At 43.9% G+C, this 21169-nt stretch overlaps 1 protein-coding gene across 2 annotated transcripts in view; it reads left to right on the forward strand.

Annotated features, from left to right (window-relative positions):
* Positions 1 to 970: 970 nt before the first annotated feature.
* SPATA13 (spermatogenesis associated 13) overlaps positions 971 to 21169 on the forward strand; it is a 165959-nt gene continuing 145760 nt past the window's right edge. For both annotated transcript variants that reach the window (XM_032260075.1, XM_032260074.1), the window contains exon 1: positions 971 to 1172. The gene's annotated coding sequence lies outside the window, so the exon portion shown is untranslated. The remainder of the gene's footprint in view (positions 1173 to 21169) is intronic.

Genomic DNA, 21169 nt, shown 5'->3' on the forward strand with positions numbered 1-21169 from the left:
CTTTGACTATAAAATACACATTTATAAATAATAGTGCTGGCCACTCAATGAATCGTCTAAAATACTATATTTTTAGAAAGCATGCATTTATTTTATCAATTCCATTAACTGCCTATCAGGGAACATGGAGGACTGAGGCACGGATCCCAGCACAGAAGGGTTCATTTCGCCTCTGTCATTTTCATGTCAATTAATGATTAGGCCTTGAGCCTCACAAGAAAGGTGATAGTTCTTTGAGTTGGTTTACTGAAGCAGTCTACTAAAGACTTGCCCCAGGCCCTGAGAAACCGGTAGGTTTAAAAATCCTTACCCTGCATTTTCCTTTCACAAGGAGTGAACTCCTGGCCCAGGCAGAGGTGAGGTGAATGGGCAGTGGGGCGCGGTTGCCCGGGCGATGAGCCTCCTCCCGCCCTTAGGTGTGGGGGCTGGCTGGTGGCTGTGGGGAACGGTTTTTGTTTGTTTAAAACGGAGTCCGGCTCTGTCGCCCAGGCTGGAGTGCAGTGGCGCATTGTCCGCTCGCTGCAACCTCCGCCTCCCGGGTTCAAGCGATTCTCCTACCTCAGCTTCCTAAGTAGCTGGGATTACAGGCGGGTGCCACCACGCCGGGCTAATTTTTGTATTTTCAGTAGCGAGGGGGTTTCACCTTATTGGCTAGGCTGGTCTCAAACTCCTGACGTCAGGTGATCCGCCCGCTTCAGCCTCCAAAAGTGCTGGGATTACAAGAGTGAGAACTGTTTTTGACGCGTTTCTGTGGGTGGTGCCTGTGGGTTGGTCCGAAGTCTTGGCCTGCGGGAATGAGCTGGGCCGGGGCGTGGTCTGAGTGGGGGAAGCGCCGGGATGGGGGCGTGGCCAGGGGAGGGATCGGGGCGTGGCCTTGGGGGGGGAGTCGGGCTGGGGGTGTGGCTTGGAGGGGTAGGGGCTGGGGGTGTGGCTTGGCGGGGTAGGGGATGGGGCGTGGCCTGGAGGAGTGTTTGGCCAGGCGCGGGAGCAGAGTCTGTGCCGCGCTTTCTCCAGCGGCCGCCCTGCCCGCCGCCAGCTCCGAGCGAGCACACTGGAGCCCAGGCTCCGGGAGCGCGGCAACCTCAGCGCTCCGCCGGCCCCGGAGCCGGCTGTGAAGGCAGGGACGTGCTGCACGCGCTGACTGGAGGCTCCGCCGAGAGGCGCCGTAGGAGGTAAGATAGCGTCGGGCCGCGGCTCTGCGCGGCGGGCGCGGGCACGGGCTGTTAACGTAGAATCCCGGGAGGACTTGAGCCCCCAATGGACTGCTTCGGGCTTGGGGATACCCAGCTCCCAGCTCCTTCGCCTCTGCTCCCACCGCCGCTGGAGCCTGCCGGGCTACTCACCTGTTGGGTCGCTGCGCCCGCTCGCAGCCCGGCGGTGGCTCTGCGCCCTCTGTGCCACCCGGCACCATTGCCTCCCGCAGGACGTGCACATGGTGTTCTCGCAAAAGGCTGTTTCTAGCCTGCAGGGAGGTCGCCCTGTAAGTTCACCCCGCGCTCCTTGCTCGCGGGGCCTGGCCTCCGGGGGCGGCCGTGGCTGGGGAGCCTGGCGTGGCATAGCCGGGTAACGCTCTCCTCCTTCGGGCGGCTTGGCCGGTGCCTCCGCGGGACCCGGGAGCGATGCGGTTGGAGAGCTTAGTTTAGAAAGTAAGTTTCTCTAGGCCCCAGCGGAGTCTCATTCCAGGGGAAAGATTTTGGGACCCGGTGCCCGTCGTCTGTGGACTAGTGGGAGTTCATTGGCTGAGTTGGTTTGGTCCCATTCTTGAGAAGAAGGTGGGGGAATTTGTACTCCAGCCCAGGGCAGGTAGAAGCCCAGGCTGCTGCCAGCGTCAGGGGGAGCTCGGGTGACCTGGGCTGGGACACTCATCTGACTGCAAGGTTACAGGGCTTGAGCAAATTTCCCCTCCCTCCAAGTGCAGGAAAACCAAACCAAGGCAAGCAAACAAACCCTGTGGGTCACTTACTTCCCAGCATTGCATAGGTATGTGGATAAATAGAATAATACTGTGAATTTACTCAGTCCTTACTCCCAAGTCTTCCCATAGCCTGATATTATGCACCTCCCCCGCCAGGGTTTTCTCTGTACCCATCGTCGTCTTTTTCTGCCTCTTGTTTTCTTCTCTGTGAAACCCCTCCCGGTCTCCCAGCGATTTGCTCTCCTTTATTCCCCTTGCTAACAGGCACAGAAATCTCCTTTTTTTTCCCCCACCTTTCCCAACAAAGTCTCTTTTTTTTATGACCCCCTCCACTGTCTTGCAAACTGCCTCACTGCATTACTCTCGGGGTGCCTGTTAGTCATGCACCCTCCCTGTTCTCTGCCCCCTGCCATCCTTTAGAGTTCCCTGCGACTTTGATTATACCATATCCTAATTCTCATCTACCTCCCTTGGCCCTCACGTCTGCCATCTGCCTCCACCCAGTTCTCCCATCTCCTTCCTTATTGCGCATCTGTGCATGTGCGGATTTCTTCCTTCTTGCCCCATATTTCTCCCGCAGGTGATTTCTTCCCTTTACCCTACTTCTCCCTGGCAGGCACTCTGCCCAGCCACAGCCTGCCCCGCCTGCAGGGCACTCCTTGCCTCGGTGCCTTCTGCTGCGGTTTTCCATGCTCCATCAGCATCCCTGAGTTCCTTGTGCTCCTTCAAGTCTGCCCTCTGTCACCTTGCTGATGGCTTTCTCTCCGAATGTCTGTAAGTGTCAGACGCGAGGAACAGCAGCTGCAGAAGCTGCATTTCTGCGGGAGGACTCGATTTCAGGACCCTCTCCTCTGAAGCTCCCCACTGCTTCTGCCTGATTGTTTTCTTATTGAAGTCTTATCCTCTATATAGTTCTTGAGTAATGTGAATATTGATATTAGGTAGCATTTACCCAACTCTGGATGTGTGCCAAGCACTGTGCCGAGGGCTTTACGTGGGTCAGTACTCATTTAAAATCCTCCGCACATCCCTGTGATGTAGGATCTACTGCTGATCCGTTTGACAGATGAGAAAAGGGAGGCTCCGAGGAGGTAACCAGCATGCTTCTTGCCCCTGCCTAGCAGTGGAGGCCCTCTTCTCACCTGACAGTGGAGCTTCCCTGCCCTGTGACCTCTTCAACTCAGGCATGCCTGCAGTTCAGCTTTGGAAAGGAGGTCGTTATTTGACATGTTTTATTTAGTCTGCAATGTACACCAGTGGAGGACACAAATTCTATACTTGTAGGACAGTGCATGGAGAAAACCTAATGCCTGATCCCTCAGAAAGCCTGGGCCCATGCCTGGGCTGTCAGCTTATCCACGTTGTCAGCCTGCTTTCCCTCTTAGCCATAGGAAGTCGTAAAGAAAGTGGCATAAAAATTACCCGGCTGGGCACAGTGGCTCATACCTATAATCCCAGCACTTTGGGAGGCCGAGGTGGAAGGATTGCTTGAGCCCAGGAGTTTGAGATCAGCTTCGGCAACATAGCAAGAGCCCATCTCTGAAAAATAAAAATAAAAAATCAGCTGGCCATGATGGCACACACACCTGTAGTCTCAAGTACTCAGGAGACAGAGGTGAGAGGATCATTTGAGCCTGGGAGGTTGAGACTGCAGTGAGCCATCTATAATTTTGCCACTGCACTCCAGCCTGGGTGACAGAACGAGATTCTATCTCTTAAAAAAAATTAAAAAAAAAAAAAAGACCACTGCCAGCTGTCTCCTCCTGTGCATTGCGCGTTCCATTTCACTTCAGCTGGACACATCTTTGTGGTCTCTGTTAGCTGTTTGACTGTATGAGTCTTATTTATATTCATTTCATTGTGTAATCTTAAAGCCTTGTCAAAACATTTGTTAGTCTTTGCCTTCGTAAGAGTTGGAGGCAAGTATTTTTCCTGCTTTACAGATACTGAAGCAGAGCACGCACCTTGATAGCTGAAAGGGACCTTATAGTCTACAGATGAGGAAACCATGGCCCAGGGAAATAAAATGACATATTCAAGGGGAAGCAGCAGGACAAAGTTGACTCTAAGGCCTCTGTGGTTCAGGGCTTGATGCCTGGCCTTAGAGCTTGGTGGGTTGACCTCTCTGTTTTATGCTGAAGGCAACAAAGCTTCTTTCTCCTTCCTTTTCCCCTGAGCTAAGAGGCGTTGGAAGGATTCACTTAGAAGGGAAACTCATCAGTGCTTTCCTTTTTTTTTCTGTCTGAAAGCTAAACATTTAAAAAAATGTTTGTCTATGAGACCTGTAATAGCATAAATGGGATTGTAACATTGCAGTAGTATACATTCAAATGTTTTAGAAAGAACTATTACCATTATTTCTGAAACACCAGGAAGGAACACCAAAGGTACATGGCTTCCTAGAGGGAAGCCATATAATACATGGCAATTTGAAAATCAGTACTGGAATGTTTAATTGTATTCTGCATTCGTGGAGAGAAATGCATTGGTACAGAGTGCTTGCCTGATTTTCTTCATCTTTGCACAGCAAATGAAACAGCAGTGAAGGTGGAGTGTGGAATCGGTTGCTGTTTCTCTCTTGGCCTCTACTGTGCCCACACCCTTCTCTGGACTCCCACGAAGCCCCCTTGCTGCTGCCTCTACTCCTTCCCTGTTTAATGCCTCTTCTGGCTCCCCCAGGAGACCTACGAGGTATTGTTGAATTGTGATGCCCACCTCCTCCATATCAGCCTGTCTTGACAAAATGCAACCCTGATGCCCTGAGGCAGGCATCCTGTGTGATAGCCTCACCCCTTCCTGCTGGGATGAGATGGGTTATCAGGTACTGTCCAGGGGAGAGGCGGGGAAGCATTTGTGCTAGGTGTCCTTTGTGTTCTGTGGTTTAGGTGAGGATGGTTGTAACTGAGGAGCAAGTTAAGTTTCAGTGCTCCCTAAATGAGATGGAGGTTCAGGGAAGTAATTGTGGCCAGAGCCCCATAGTAAGTAGCAGGGCTGAGACTGGACCCCAGGCGGCCTGGCTTAGGAGATCCACGTGCATCCCTCTGTGTGTCTGTCTTCCCTGTAACCTGTAGCTCCCTGAGGCAGAAATGACACCACAGAGCCTTTCACAACATTGATGGCTCCTGTGTGCTGAGCTGAAGGTGAAGCCAGAGAGGAGAGACTAGGGCATCAGGGGACACGACTCTGAGGGCTCAGAGGCGTTCCCAGTCCAGCCTTTGCTCTCACTTCCGGGTTGTGGATGATGTATGTCCTCTGTGCCTGCGAGGACCTGGGAGCTGTGGCGGCACCGCAGATCCAAGAATGGCCTCTGTGTTTCTTATATACATACGTGGTTGTGGCCGTGTGCTGCGGTCAGGATGTCAGCTTTGGTGGACACAGGTAATGACCGTCCTGTGGTCGTCATGTTCCAGCGTCTTGGAAATGGGGTTGTTGCTTCAGTGAACCAGGACCTTAAAGGATCTGACTTCCTCGTCAGCAGCCGCTTCTGCCCACTTCCCTGAAGCAGGACTGCCCTGGTCTTTGTGGAATTATGAGAGCGTAGACATTGTCACTTCAGGGATCCTGTGCCTGCCTCACAGTATGTCCAGCTCCAGCCTGCCAAGTCTGTCCTGAAGACCCACTGGCATCCATCTGCACCCTCCAAGAGGACTCTACCTATCCAATCCCGGAGAGGGGAAGGGCCAGCCTTTCCCCTCCACCCCCATTCATACCAGAGCAGGCCTTGTTTACTAAGACTGGCAGGCTCCCCTTAGAGAAAAATAGAGCACAGGTCCATAATGGCCAGACTGGAGAGTTTCCATGGAGGGAAGTGAGCTGCCTTCCTGGGTCCCTGGGCCCCCCAGTCTCCTGCCCTCCTCTCCTCTCTCAGCCCTTCCCAGTTGCAACCCCCCCCCCCCCCCCCCCCCACCTTAGCAGCAGGAAAGGGGACAGCTTTGCTCACTGTCTGGACAGGTGCAAGGGGAAGGCAGGCTTTTGTCTTCTTCCAGTGGGAGCAGGAGGCTGGCAATGAGACGTGTTCGTGGTATTGCAGGTCGGAACTTTGATCACACTTCCGCAGAAAATGTTGCTCTGTGTGATAGGAACAGTGAACACTCCATTGTACTTGAGTGTTAATGTGGCAATTCAGTCCCATCACACAGGGTTCTGAGCTCAGGCTGTAGCACTTACTCGCTATGGGTGATGTAGAGATAGGCAAATGTGCCCCAAGTCCTAAACAACTTGCACTTGTACTTTTAAACACATCTGGCCTGTATGTTGTGACTCTACAGCTGAAGGAAAAATAGCCTCTGCTTTAGAAATGTGCTCCGCTTCCACCTCTCCTATGCGGTGGAGTGCTCTTCTGTAATGCATACACTCTTTCTCATCCATCATGAATCACCTGTTTAGGAATTTATGTGGATTTGTAGGCTCTGCTGTTACAAGTGTAATACTGGTGATACTTCATGATGGTTTGTAAGCATACATGTATACGTAATACTTATGGTGTATCTTCTGTGTATTAGATGCTGAAGATGGAAAGATTGATCAGAAACAGCGCCTCTTTTCATGAAGCGATGCACATTTTTGTCTAGAGGGAGAGGCCTATATGTAAAAGCAAAGCAGTGAAAAGTAGTGAATGTGGCGGTCAATTAGAGGAGAAGATGAGAGTTCAAAGATCCAGGAAGGCTTCCTGGAGGAGGAGCTGAGTCCAGTCTGGGCTGAATCCTAACAGAGGAGTCAGCAAGTGACGAAGGAGCTCACAGAGGAAAACCTTCTCTCCCCTGTGGACAGAGTAAGCAGAGGTGAGGACATGGGCGTCAACTTGGTAACTCCAGAGACCCTTAAACATCTGTATTGCTACAGCCCCAAATGCGTTAGTCATGATGGAGTCTGTGTCACTAGGGGCGTGGTTCTAGCATCAGCTACACTTGGGGATTTGATATATAAGTAAATTCTAGGGCTCCTTCCAGACCTATTAAATTAGAGCTTCTGTGGCTGGGGCCCAGCAGTCTGTATTTTAACATGCCTTCTATGTGATTTTCAACCACAGAAATATTTGAAAGCTACTGTTTTAGAGCATATGCTTTCTGGAGGCTCTGAACAGCTATTCTACACGCCTGCCTCCTAGTATCTGCAGGCAATGGTAATCCTCTTTTTAAGGGCATTAATCTTTCTCACAAGGGGGGAGCCCTCATGATAGATCACTTCCAAAAGGCCTCACTTCTTCACATCATCACCTTGGGGTTTCAGTTTCAACCTAAAAATTTTGGAGGGACACATGCATTCAGACGATAGCAGTTTCCATCTCTTGGCGTTTCAGACCCTTTGCTGCTTGTTGGAATTAGCAGTGGGTCTTTAAAAACATTGACGCCCACTCCCACCCCCAAATGTTATCACTGATTTGGGGTATGACCTATGCATTTAAATTTTTCAAAGCTTTTCAAGCGTAGTCAGGCTTGAGAACCACTGTCACAGGTGAGGATTCCATCAGTTGTACTTGTAAAATGCCAGAGGAGTGTCCTGGCTGTCGCACAGGAAGTGCTTTGTACGTGTCCGTGAGGTGGTGGAGGCTGTGATGGCTCTGATAGGAGGAGGTGGCGGCGGCGCCATGTCCGTCGTGTCACGAATGCTCGTTCCGTGTTGACCGCGTGCCAGTTTGGGTATCTCCTGGTGGTCCCCTTTTTTGATCTGAGAGTTGGGAAGTAAGACAGCTCCAGTGTGGTAGATCTGCACATCTAATTCTGTAAGCTAATGCCAGGCAAGGATACAGAAGACGATGCTTCCAGCAGAGAACAGACCCCGCAGGCCAGCCTCCCCAGCACCCGGCACCGTTTTCCTCACCTCTCAACAGCACCAGCTTGAATTCTGGGAACAGCCAGATTCTAAAATCGTGAAGTACCAATACTTCTGTGTGAATAGTGTGAATGTCAGTGTTACGTGAATTGGGCGCCGTAGGATTTTGTGCCTTCTCTAACCAATCGATTGTACACAAATGCCAGTTTTAACACATACACACACACACACACACACACACACACACACACACACACCCCCACACCCTCCATCTCTAGACTTGGCTTTGCTGTGACAACTGATCTGTCTTCTACGATCTAAATGTCATCATGTTATAAACCATGTATTTCTACACATCATCTTAAATAATGTGTGAACTTTTTGTATTTCTCATCCCATTGTGAATATTCATTCTACCTTCATTTATTGTTTTATTCATTCAGTGAATGTTGAGCTACTGCATCGGCCCCACACTGAGCTTGCAGTTTTATCCCTTTTCCTACTGACTCTCTGTGAGCGTGGGTAAAGTGGGGTTTTTTTGTCTTCATTTGAAATGGTAGCCTTCTCTATTTCTGCCTCTTTTGGTGACGTACTTATTCAACTTTTAATAATACAGCATCTGAAGGACATTTTTCATGTCAACTTCTTGAGCCTTCTTTTAACCCTGCTGAGATTAATTAAATCAAACCCCATGCAGCAATTATCCTAAAATATCCCAACAAGTTATTAAAACTGGGTTTACCCAGGACCGTAAGACTTGAATAAGTGACCCATAGCACGGTGCCCTTGGAATGAAGCCTGGGATCCAGTTTAATTTCTGTCAGTTTCTAATTTCTTTTGGTGCAGAATCAGTCCTGGTAGGGTGGTTGAATTAATTACATACATGAGAAATATATGAATTTGTATCTCGAGTTTATGATTTGTTCTCTTTCTGTGAAAAAGATAGATATGTTTTTGGTTGGTTTTGCCCTGCCAGCTTGCAAGTAACCGTTTTTACTGTTAAATTGGCCCCAGTACATTTAAATGTGTGTTGCAAATGGAAATAATTGATGCACTATATTTTTTCTGCTGCTTAATCACTAAGCAAAACTGTACCACTGGGGACACTTTCGTACCGCTGCACACAAGCAGCCCAGTATGATGGTAAAGACCAGCCTCCATTGTGTGGTCTTACCATTGTCACTCGCGTTAGCCATGGACTGAATAGGGTTTAGAAATACAGGCTTTCAAAGGAATTGCCCTTTCTTAAATGTTCCATGGATCTTTCTGAAATAACTCCCTCCAACCCTCATTCAAAACAAGAAAGAAGGAAGGGGATATATTAATACCTGCAACTTCAGTGGTATTCAAAAGTAGTTTATATTTGAATGAGGAAAGTTAAAAATGCATTTTAATTAAAAAAATTTGAAGTTAAATAATTCAAAATAAACTAAAAAAAAAAAAAAAAAGCCTACGCAGTATTCTTGAAACGGTATGTTTTACCGTCTACCAGACCCCATTTCTGCATTTGACTTTTCTTAGTTGTTTTCTTTTCTTCTTTTTTAGATTTTTCTATCAGATTCAATACCTTTGACTTTTCTAAAACAAATCTAAAATTCCCAGAGTGGCCTGCTGGGCCCAGCTTGCTGAAGAGCCTGCTTGTGTTACCAAGTTAGGGTCAGCCTGGTGTTGTGGTCTCTGTGTCCTCGGGCCACGCTGCCAGAACTTTGGTTTTCTGCTCTTCCTAGAAAAGGCTTGGGCCCTCACTTGGTTTTTGTCTGAGTTCCAGTTCCTGCCTGTGGCCTGTGGTTGGCATGTGATAGAGCACGAATGGTTTGCTTGTTGTGCCAAGGTGACACGGAGTGAGGTGCTAACCCTGGAAAGCTCCTCTTCAGTTGAGTCTTGGACTCCTGGCCTCACTGTGAATTAAAATAGTGGGATTCTGGGCAAGGAAAGTGGCAGCTTCTTTTGACCATTTTATTTTTTCATGACAAGTGGGGTAAGGTGTGAGTAGACTGATTTCAGAATCACTCTGGGTTCTATTTGTAGTCTTTCCGACTGCTGTCCTCACTGACTGGCGTTGAGATAAACAGCTGGAAAGCAGACACCTTCTCCAGACTCCGCCCTGGAAATGAATTGCGAACCACACTCTGTAACTTTCCTTCCCGAGGTCATGTGGCTCCGGGAGGATCGAGATGCAGATGTGGCACAGATACCCAGTGTCGCTTCTCAGCGGGAACTCATCTCTTTCCTCCTGGTCTCCCTTCCCTCACTCAAGCTCTCAGAATGGGAGGAGAGGGAAGAACCTCCTCTAGACCTTTCTTTCTAGGCTAGAGTCTTCTGCTTCCAGAGGTTTGGGGTGGCTCACCGAGTCCCCGCTATCCTCGCCTGACTGGCTGCTCTGCCTGCAGACTCCACTCAGCATTTGGAAAATCACTCAGGGCATGAGCACTTCTGTACCATGGACACCTCCCTCCTGATACAGAGGCTGTCTTGGACGAGAAGGCAAGAGCTCTCCCTGCTTTTTCTCATCCTTGTTTTAAATGTGACCTCTTCATAAAAAGTGTTCACCCCTAGAGGTTTTCAACCCAGATAGCTTCAGGCAGGACACAGAAACAACAATGGTTTGGCAGTACAAGGTCTCATCTTCAGTTTACCACGTTAGGCCTCAAATGTGTGCAGGGAGATAGGTCAAGTCATACTCCAGCCACTGCCTCAGTATGCCTGATTTGGTAGCATATTTCCTTCAATTTCCACGTTAGCATCTCTGAAGGAACTTGATCACATTGACTTCCTGAGGGCTACTTTTAAGCCTGCTGTAATTAATTAAATTAGACCCACAGAGCAGTTACTTTGAAGCATAGAGGTTTATTCAGTTTCAGTGCATGCTCAACTGCTGAGCTGGAATTGTCCAAGTGGATGACTACATTTTCATTGATGTCCTACCATAGGAATCTAGTGTCCTTTTTAAAATTTTTGTCGGTGAACACTACTCATCTCCTTCAGTTTCTCTCATTCTGGGATGACAGATCTCTAAAGGAAGAAGGAATTGTCTGTCGTCAGCAGGAGGACAGTGTTGCTTTCTAGTCTTTCCTGGAAGGTCTCTTCTGTGGAAGCGCCTTCCCGTCTGCACAGTGTGTCTCCGTTGTCTTCAGGTTGGGGCTTTTGAAGAACATTTTGTGTCAATTGGAACACCTTCTGAGATGAAGATAGTGGATCTCTATGCAGATCAGCCTGGAGTAAAAAGGTCATTGTGTGAGGAGACTGGTTCAGCGAGAGGGTTCCTAGGCCCTTGTTCCCCAGAACTGGGACAGCCACCCTCTCTGGGTGTACTTTCAGGTCCACTGAAAGACCCAGAAGCACTTTTTAGTCATTGAGAGACAATTTATAAACAACAGCGCCTCTCAAAACTATAGGCTTGTATGATTGATTCTTTGGAACAGAACAGTGTTCTTTGATGAGATTGTTTTTCAAAGAACTGGAATGTTCAGTGGCCAGTTACACTTGTGTGGTTATTTGCTTCCCTCCAGTAACTCATCACTGTGGGATTCAGAAAGAGTGAATGTGGAACACATTCCTGCATGCTCATTCTTTTTTTTTTTTTGAGGTAGAGTCTTGCTCTTATTGCCCAGGCTGGAATGCAATGGTGCAATCTCTGCTCACCACAACCTCCGCCTCCCGAGTTCAAGCGATTCTTCTGCCTCAGCCTCCCAAGTAACTGGGATTACAGGCAACCGCCACCACACCCAGCTAATTTTTTGTATTTTTAGTAGAGACGGGGTTTCAGTATGTTGGTCAGGCTAGTCTTGAACTCCTAACCTCAGGCAATCCAACTGTCTCGGCCTCCCAAAGTGCTGAGATTACAGGCATGAGCTCCTGCACCTGGTCCCCTCCATGCTCATATTCTTTCTGAATCCTGCAATGATGAGTTTACAGAAGGAAGAGAATTTGCATGGAATTTTAGCTGGAAAGGCATTTACCCACTTTAGTCTACAAGTTCAAAATTATCTTATAGGCTTTTTCTTGAATATCCAAACCTCACCACTGATACATACAAGGACACATGCGGAAGTTTGTCTGAACATGTGGAAGTCAGCACAGCTGACCCAGTCAGGCACCAGCAAGCACACACGGCCACCTCCTTGTTGGGCAATTTGTAATTATCAGCCCTCTATGCTGTTTCATTCACCCACCCTTGTGGCACTCCCACTGTCATCAAGCTGTGGAGGACCCCACAGCTTCAAATGAGTGAGGCGCTCAACAGCCACTGACTGCTCACTAGAGCTGCGTGGTTTTAGAGCCCCAGGAAATGGCTGTCGTGCCATCTGAGCATGAGGCACTTGGAAAGCAGTGCCCACCACTGCCTCACGTATTCAGTGCTGTCATTTTGCAAGAGACGAAGGAAGATGGTGAAGTACTGACCCTCATCTGAGAACATACAGGGCAGATCCGACAGCACCTGCTGCCTCCACAGGGAGGGCGTAGAGAGGAGAATTGGTGCTGGGAATGCTGATGCATCACATGTGTCTCACATATGGTTTCATAGTGAATGATGACAGTAGCCATGTCCTACTTCTCTCCTACCACCCACAGTGCGCTGCAGATGACAGCGGGAGTGCCACAAGGATGGGTGAATGAAACAGCATGGAGGGCTGATAATTACAAATCGCCCAACAAGGAGGTGGCCGTGTGTGCTTGCTGGTGCCTGACTGGGTCAGCTGTGCTGACTTCCACATGTTCAGACTTCTGTATGTGTCCTTGTATGTATCAGTGGTGAGGTTTGGATATTCAAGAAAAAGCCTGTAAGATAATTTTGAACCTGTAGATGAAAGGTATACCCAATCCTGGTGTTGGTTATGTAAAAGACAAAGCTTTGGTGCATAGTTGAGTTTCCTTAGCTGGAGGAATGTTGGGAAAGTCAACATGTGATGCAGAAGAGGCAGAATTGGTTGGCCTAAGAGAAGCGTAGGGATTTGAAAGTTAATGCAGTGTATAATTGTATCAGCAAATACCTCAAAATTCTTGTTTATCAATGTTTTAGATTGAACTTTTCATTTTGAGATCACTTGGAGGGATTGCTCAGATTCTCCCACTGATGACGTCTTGCAAGACTGTGCTATTATAGTGGAACTAGGATCTTGACACTGATATGGTCAAGACATAGAACTTTCCCGTCGCCACCGGATCCCTCCTGCTTGCGCTTACACGCTCACTACAGCCACACCCCCCTCCTCTGCCCCATCCGTGCCTTTCTTTCTGTCAGCTACTTCCTTATTCTCCATGTAATTATTATTATTCAAAAATAATGTACAATTGGAATGTTTGGGATTGGCTTTTTTCACTCAGTGTTATTCTCTGATGATACTAATACTCTTTCAGACATGTGGCTTGCAAATATATTTTCTGACTCAGTGGCTTTTCAGCCACGTGGCAGGGTCTGTTGCAGAATGAGAGTTTTTAATTTTGATGAGGTCCAGTTTATCTGTCCAGTTTATTGTTTTTTCCTTTAACGGATCATGCTTTTGGTGTGAAGTCTGAGAACTCTGCCCTAGTCCTAGATCCTCAAGGTTTTCTTTTGTGTTTTTCTTCTAAAACTTTTGTGGTTTTACATTTTAGATTTAAGTCCATGATTCATTCAAGTTAATTTTTGTAGAAGGCATGAGAATTTAGGTCAGTGTTCTTTTTTTTTTTTTTTAGCCTGTGGATGTCCAATTGCTGTAGCACTGTTCGTAGAGAAGACATCCCTCTTGCATTCAATTGCTTTTTCTTCTTTATCAAAAATTAGTTGGCTTTATTTGTGTAGATCTGCTTCTGGCTTATTTCTTCTGTTCTTTCGATCTATATGTCTATACCTCAGCCAGCCAGTACCACAGTCTTGATTACTATAGCTGCATACCTCTTGAAATTGGGTACTAGATTCCTTTATTCTTCTTCAAAACTATTTTAGCCAGCTCCCTTCCCTTTCTTTGTTAATGTTAAAATAGTCTTCCCTCTGTCTACATAAACTCTTGCTGGGATCTGATAGGAATTTGGGGTAGAATTGATGTCTTCAGTATGTTAAGTTTCCAATCAGTGAACACAGTATGTCTCTCCATTTATTTTACCTTTTTTGATTAGTTTCATCAGCTTTGTATAGTTTTCAGCACACAGGTTTCATACACTTTTTGTTAGATTAACACCTAAGTAGTTCATTTTTTTGAGTGATTAGAAAGTGGTATTACATTTTCAGTTGTGGTGTCCACATGTTCATTTTCCTAGACAATTGATTTTTAAAATGTTTGGCTTGTATCCTGAAACCTTGTGGAGCTCACTCATTAGTTCTTAGCTTTTTGAGGTTTTTTTTTGGTGGATTTCTTGAGATTTTCTATGTGGACAGTCATGTTATCTAAAATAGAATGGTTTTATTTCTCCCTTTCCTATCCATAGGCCTTTTCTTTCTTTCTTTTTTTTTTTCTTATATTTTGCCCATTGCACTGACTACAGCATCGTGTCCTTCACCATTAAGTATAATGTTAGCTTTAGGGTTTTCTGTAGATGCTCATTATCAATTGAGGATGCTCCCTTCTATTCCTGTCTTTCCAAAAGTTTTTAAAATGATGAATTGGTCTTGAATTTCATTAAATGCTTTTTCTGTATCAGTTGACGTGAATATATGGTTTTTCTTCTTCAGCCTGTTAATATGGTAGATTACACTGATTAATTTTCAGTATGAACCAGTCTTGGATCCCTGGAATAAACCCAAATGGAATGAACCCCATTTGGTCATGTGAATAATTATTTTATATTTATTGCTGAATTCTGTTTTGTTAAGCATTTTTGTGTCGTATTCGTGACACTGGTCTGTAGTTTTTTGTTTTGTTTTGTTTTGTTTTTTATACTGTTTTCCTCAGGTTTTGACACCAGGGAAATGCTAGCTTCATAAAATGAGTCAGAAAGTGTTCCTTCCTCTTTTGTTTCCCGGAAGAATTAGTGTAGAATTGGCGTTAATTCTTTTTAAGCATTCAGTAGAATTCTTCTGGGCGTGGAGATTTCTCTTTTGCGAGTTTTGAAATTACAGATTTACTTTTTCCTTAATGGTTAAGGGCTGTTGAAGTTATCTTTTCACATTGTGTGAGTTGTGGTAGTTTGTATTTTTAAAGGAAGCGGTCCATTTTGTCAAAGTTGTCAAGTTGATGTGTGCAGAGTTGCGCATATTATCAGTCTTTTCAAAGAACAGCTCTTTGTTTAATTGATTTTTTTCTATTGATATCCGTTTTCAACTTCTTTTATATCTGCTCTTATTTTAATTCTTTTTTGCTTCTGCTTGCTTTAGGCTTATTTTGCTTTTTTCCCTAGATTTTTGAGGTGGGAGGTTTGATTGATTTGAGATGGTTCCTGTTTGCTTATATGTGCGTTTCATGCTGCCAGTTTCCCTCACAGTACTGCTTTCGCTGTGTTCCACACATTTTGGTGCGTTTCATTTTCATTCAGTTAAATGTATTATTAAATTTTTTCTTTATTTTATTTATTATTACTATTATTTTGAGACAGGATCTTCCTCTGTCACCCAGGCTGGAGTGCAGTGGTGCCATCTTGGCTCACTGCAACCTCTGTCTCCAAAGTTCAAGCTATTCTCCTGCTTCAGCCTCCTGAGTAGGTAGGACTACAGGCATGAGCCACCTTATCCAGCTAATATTTGTATTTTTTTAGTAGAGACAGGGTTTCATCATGTTGATCAGGCTGGTCTCGAATTCTTGACCTCAGGTAATCTACCTGTCTCAACCTCCCAAAGTGCAGGGATTACAGGGGTGAGCCACCCGTACCCAGCCTAAAAATTTCCCTTTAGACTTCCTCCTTGAGTTGTGGATTATTTAGAAATGTGTTGCTTCATATCCCAGTGTTTGGAGATTTTTCTGTTAACTTTCTGTTCCTGATTTTTAGTTTATTTCCATTACTATTAGAGAACACACTCTATATAATTTCAGTTCTTTTAAATTTGTTGAGGTCTGTATGGCCCAGAATATTGGTCCATCTTGATATATTTTCCCCGGGCACTTGAAAAGAACATGTATTCTGATGTCCTAAGGCAGAGTTCTGTAGCTCTCTAATCCTTTTGGTTGAAGGTATTAATCCTGCAGTGGAGTGTTACAGAGTCAGTAGTGATGCTTGTTTTGTTTGTTTGTTTGTTTTTGTTTTGACCAAAAAAGGAAAGTGGAGATTGTATAGCAAATAACTTGAAGTCATATTGTCTAGCAAAAATAGGGAGGCTAAAGGTCTACATTGCCAATTCAGGGCAACTTTGACAAGGAGAGAGAAGAGGTAATGCTCTCTATTGATAATTTAGGTACGAAAGGGGGGTCATTTAATCACACCATTGTTTTAGAGTTAGAAACTCTGAAGAAAACCCAGCTTGATTGCGAAATAAGAGGGCCGACAGCTAAACTTGCCAATTAGGGCTGGAAGAAAAGGATGTCTTTCAAAGTTGTCTATCTAGATTGCTTCTTGTTGAGTAATGTTTATGAGTTAGATACCTTAATGTTTACTAAGTATTTAATCACTAGTGTAATTAGACTAAGAACAGGGATATGGATAGTTACTATAAAAGCTAGGTTATTCATCTCTTCTAAACAATTTGTTGACTACTTCCTCTGTTCCAGATGTAATGCTAGTCCCTGAGGATATAAAAATAAACTAGAGAGATACAGATTTAGGTGTCATTTTTCTTCTCCTACAGAAGAGAAACTTTAGAAATCCCATTGGCTTCTATGCAGAGTGATTACTAGAAAATATGAGTAAATTCCACTTTGAAGATTACTTTAGTTACAAATAATGCAGTTAAATTTGAAAAGCAGTATTTAAAATACTTTGCAGAAAAACAACTGCATGTTTTATGACATGCTAACAGAGTCCCCTTCAACTCAAAACACGGCGTCATCTGTGTGTCTCCTGTGTGCCTGGTGCTAGAGCAGGTGCAGGAGATCTGAGCTTGCTTGGCACCTGGTGTATGCTTTCTTAAGTGCGATTGTTATAACGGTAGAGTCCAGGTGTAAATTTGCCTTTATATCCATTTTTGTTTTATTTCTTGAGAAAAATAAGCCTCCATGTACACTACAAAAAGCTACTTCTGTCTTTTCCATAACACAATTATTATTACTATTTTTTTTTTTTTTGAGGCAGAGTCTCACTCCGTCACCAGTCGCCAGGCTGGAGTGCAGTGGCGCAACCTCGGCTCACTGCAGCCTCCGCCTCCCGGGTTCAAGCAATTATCCTGCCTCAGCCTCCCGTGGAGCTGGGACTACAGGCACGTGCTACCATGCCCAGTTAATTTTTTTGTATTTTTAGTAGAGACGGGGTTTCACCATGTTGGCCAGGATGGTCTCGATCTCTTGACCTCGTGATCCACCCGCCTCGGACTCCCAAAGTGCTGGGATTGCAGGAGTGAGCCACCGTGCCTGGCCTCCATAACACAATTTTATAAGGACTGTCTACCTAAGTCATGTTGAACCTAAACACAAACAGACCTAGTGTCAGACATACTGAAGCTATTGATGTTTTGTAAACGCACCATTAGTTTAACCCATTTTATTTACCAGGTACAACGTTGGAAGGGCAGCAAAGATCTTGGTCTATTACTTTTTATGTAATCTATACAGAAAAGTTGGAAAATACAGCTAAAGAAATCATAGTATTTGCTCTTTCCCCCATGATGTCACAGTTTCCTTTTAATTTCTGCTTTTCAGATCACAAAAACATGTTATTTTTCCAGAAAACTAGGTCCTTTGATTAATGGGGCCAGACAAGTCCAAGGACAGATTAAGTACACTGGGTCCTGGCGGGAGGCCTAGAAATGACCCTCAGTCAGCCTTCTCTCTCTCGCCTTGGACCTGTTTCATTGAATTTACTGTGTTTTCTATGAAAATGGAGCTTAGTAATTCTCTGAAGAAGTTCACATATCTAAATGAATAATGAAATAATTGATTACTAATTATTAATGGATAACAAGCTCATGCTGTGGTATATAATTTTTTTTGTTTTTTTTTTTGAGGTGGTGTTTCGCTGTGTCACCCAGGCTAGAGTACAATTTCATGATCTTGGCTCACTGCAACCCCCACCTCCCGGGTTCAAGAGATTCTTGTGCCTCAGGTTCCCAAGTAGCTGCGACCACAGATTTGTGCCGCCATGCCCAGCTTATTTTTGTATTTTTAGTGGAAACAGGGTTTTGTCATGTTGGCCATGCTGGTCTCAATCTCCTGACCTCAGGTGATCTGCCCATCTTGGCTTCCCAAGGAACATGCATTACTCGTCTTTCTGCAAGAGCTTATTTGACCATTATTTTATGACATCACATGTATACCGTTATTAGTAGTACTGATTGCTTCTTGGCCTTTTCACTGTGATCAAGGGTATTTACAATAGTAACAGTAAGTACCCTAATAAATAAGCTTACTCTGTGCCATGCAGTGCTAGGAGGGTATTATTATCTGTAGAAGAACAAATAGTGGATCAAAAAACTTTAATAGTGACCCAAACAAATCCAGTCTATCTAATGGCTGAGCTGGGATTATACCCAGCATTTTGTACTGTGCCATTTCTGCCTGTTACCACCTTCTGGGTTTAGAATTGACACCACAGCAAAGCAACTGACCTCTTTGTTTCTTTTTTAACAGCTTCATTGAGATCTAATTGATGTGTAACTCATCCATTTAAAGTATATAATTCAGTTGCATTCAGTATATAATGCAGTCATCAATTACCGTAGTCAATTTGAAGACATTTTTATCCCCCTGCCCCGAAAGGAAACCCTTATCTATTAGCAGTCCTCATTTTCCCTCAAGTCCCCAGCCCTCGGCAACCACTAATTAGTTTGTCCCTCTACATTTGGTTATTTTAGACATTTCATATAAAAGGATTCATACAATATGTAGCCTTTTACGTCTGACTTCTTTCACAGCTTAATGTTTCAAGGTTGATCCCTGTGGTAGCATGAATCAGTATTTCCTTTCTTTTCATTGCTGAATGATATTCCACTGTATGTATGTATGTACCACATTATATTTATTTATTCATTAGTTGATGGACTTTGGGGTTGTTTGTATTTTTTAGCTGTTAGGAATAATACTGCTATGAACATTTGTGTACAAGTTTTTGTGTGGACATCTATTTTCATTTCTCTTGGGTATATACCTAGGTTTGGCACTGCTGAGTCAAATCGTTGAATCTTTTGAAGAATTGCCAAACTATTTCCCAAGCAGGCATGCACCATTTACATTTCCATCAGCTATGTATGAGGGCTCCAGTTTTTAAACTGCTGTGCGCTATTTAAAAATTGTGGTAAAATGTATATAACATAAACTCTTTACCATTTTAACCCGTTTAAGTGTACAGTTCAGCCATAGTAAGTACATTCATTATTGTGCAACCAATCTCCAATATCCTTTCATCTTGCAAAACTGAAACTCTATACCAATTAAATGCCATGTTCCTATTTATCCACTTCCTAACTCCTGTCAAACCCCGTTTTACTTTCTGTCTCCATATCACCAACACTTTTTTCCATCTGCGTTTTTTATTCTAGCCATCTCAACTAATGTGTGTCAAGTGGCATCTTATTTGGATTTGATTTGCCTTTCTCTGATACATGATGATGTTCAACACCTTTTTATGTGCTTGTTGGCTATTTGCATATCTTCCAAGAAATGCCTTTTCAAGTCTTTGTTCATTTTTTAATTGGGTTGCTTGTCATTTTATTGAGTTGTAAGAATTCTTTATATATCCTAGATGTTAGACTCCTATCAGATATATAATTTACAAGTATCTTGCATTCTATAGCTTTTCTTTTCACTTTCTTACTTATTGGTAGGAGAGTGCCAGTGCTTATTGGTGTTCTTTGCATTAAAGTTTTGATGAAATCAGTTAGCTATTTTTTTCTTTTGTTGGTTGTGCTCAAAGTGTTGTATTTGAGAAACTATTGCCTAATCCAAGACCATGAACATTTTCTCCATATTTTTGTCTAAGAGTTTTATAGTGTTACCTCTTAGATTTAACTCTGTGCTCTATTTTGCATATGGTGTGAGGGAAGGATCTCATTTCATTCTTTTGCATGTAGAAATTCATCTGTCCCAGTGTCATTTGTTGAAAGGATGATTTACTGTTGAATGGTCTTAGTACCCTTGTTGAAAATGAATTGACCATGAATACAGAATTTTATTTCTGGATCTTCAGCTCTATTTTCATTGATCTGTATGTCTGTTCTTGTGCTGGCACCACACTGTCTTGATTCCTGTGGCTTTTGTAGTAAGCTTTGAGATTATGAAGTATAAATTCTCTAGATTTGTTTTCTTTTCAAGATTGTTTTGGCTATTCTGATTCTCTTGAATTTTCTTATTAATTATAGGATCAGCTTGCAAACCATGCAAAGTAGTTAGCCGGATTTTGATTAGGATTGTATTGAATCTGTAGGTAAATTTGGGATGCATTACCTTTTTGACAATACCAAGGCTCCAATTTATGAATCAATTTACTGAGGTCTTAAATATCATTCATAAATGTTTTCTAGTTTACAGAGTATATGTTTTATACTTGTTTTGTTAAATTTATACGTAAGTATTTTATTCTTTCTAATGCTATTATAAATGGGATAGTTTTCTTAATTTTTGTTGATCATTCATTGCAAGTCTATAGACATATGATGGATTTTTTTTTTTTCTATCCTGCCATGCATCAGTTAACTACAGGGATACATTATGAGAAACAGATTGTTAGGCAATTTCATCACTGTGTGAACATCGTAGAATGTACTTAGGCAAATTAGATGGTACCACCTACAACACACCCAGGCTATCTGGTGTAGCCTGTTGCTTCTAGGCTACAACCCTATACAGCATGTGACTGCACTGAATACTGTAGGTAGTTGTAACACAATGGTAAGTATTTGTGCATCTAAACATGGAAAGGGTACAGAAAAAATACAGTATAAAAGATTTTTTTTTTTAATGTCTTGCCTGTGTGGGGCACTTATGGATGGAGTTTCCAGGATTGGAAGTTGCTCTGGGTGAGTGAGTTGGGGAGTGAATGTGAAGGCCTAGGACATTGCTATACACTACTCTAAATTTTAGAAATGCTGTCCACTTAGGCCATTCTAAATTTATTAAAAAAATTTTTTTTCCATAATAAATTAACCTTAGTTACTATAAGTTTGTTAGTTTATAAACTTTAATTTTTAAAATCTTTTTTACTTTTTTGTGATAACACTTAGCTTAAAACACAAACACATTATAGAGCTGTACAAATATAATTTCTTTATAGCCTTATTCTTCTCTATGTCCGTCTTCTATAAGCTTTTTTTCTATTAAAATTTGTTTTGTACTTTTTAAGCTTGTTAAAAACTAAGAGGCACACACATTAGCCTAGGCTACACAGGGTCAGCATCATCCATAAAATTGTCTTCTGCCGCCACATCTTGTCCCGGGGTCTTCAGGGGAAGTAACACGCATAGAGCTGTCATCTCCTATAATAATAACATCT

Source organism: Sapajus apella, unplaced genomic scaffold, assembly GCF_009761245.1.
Source record: "Sapajus apella isolate SASKATOON/1434 unplaced genomic scaffold, GSC_monkey_1.0 scaffold114, whole genome shotgun sequence".
Taxonomy (NCBI): Eukaryota; Metazoa; Chordata; class Mammalia; order Primates; family Cebidae; genus Sapajus; species Sapajus apella.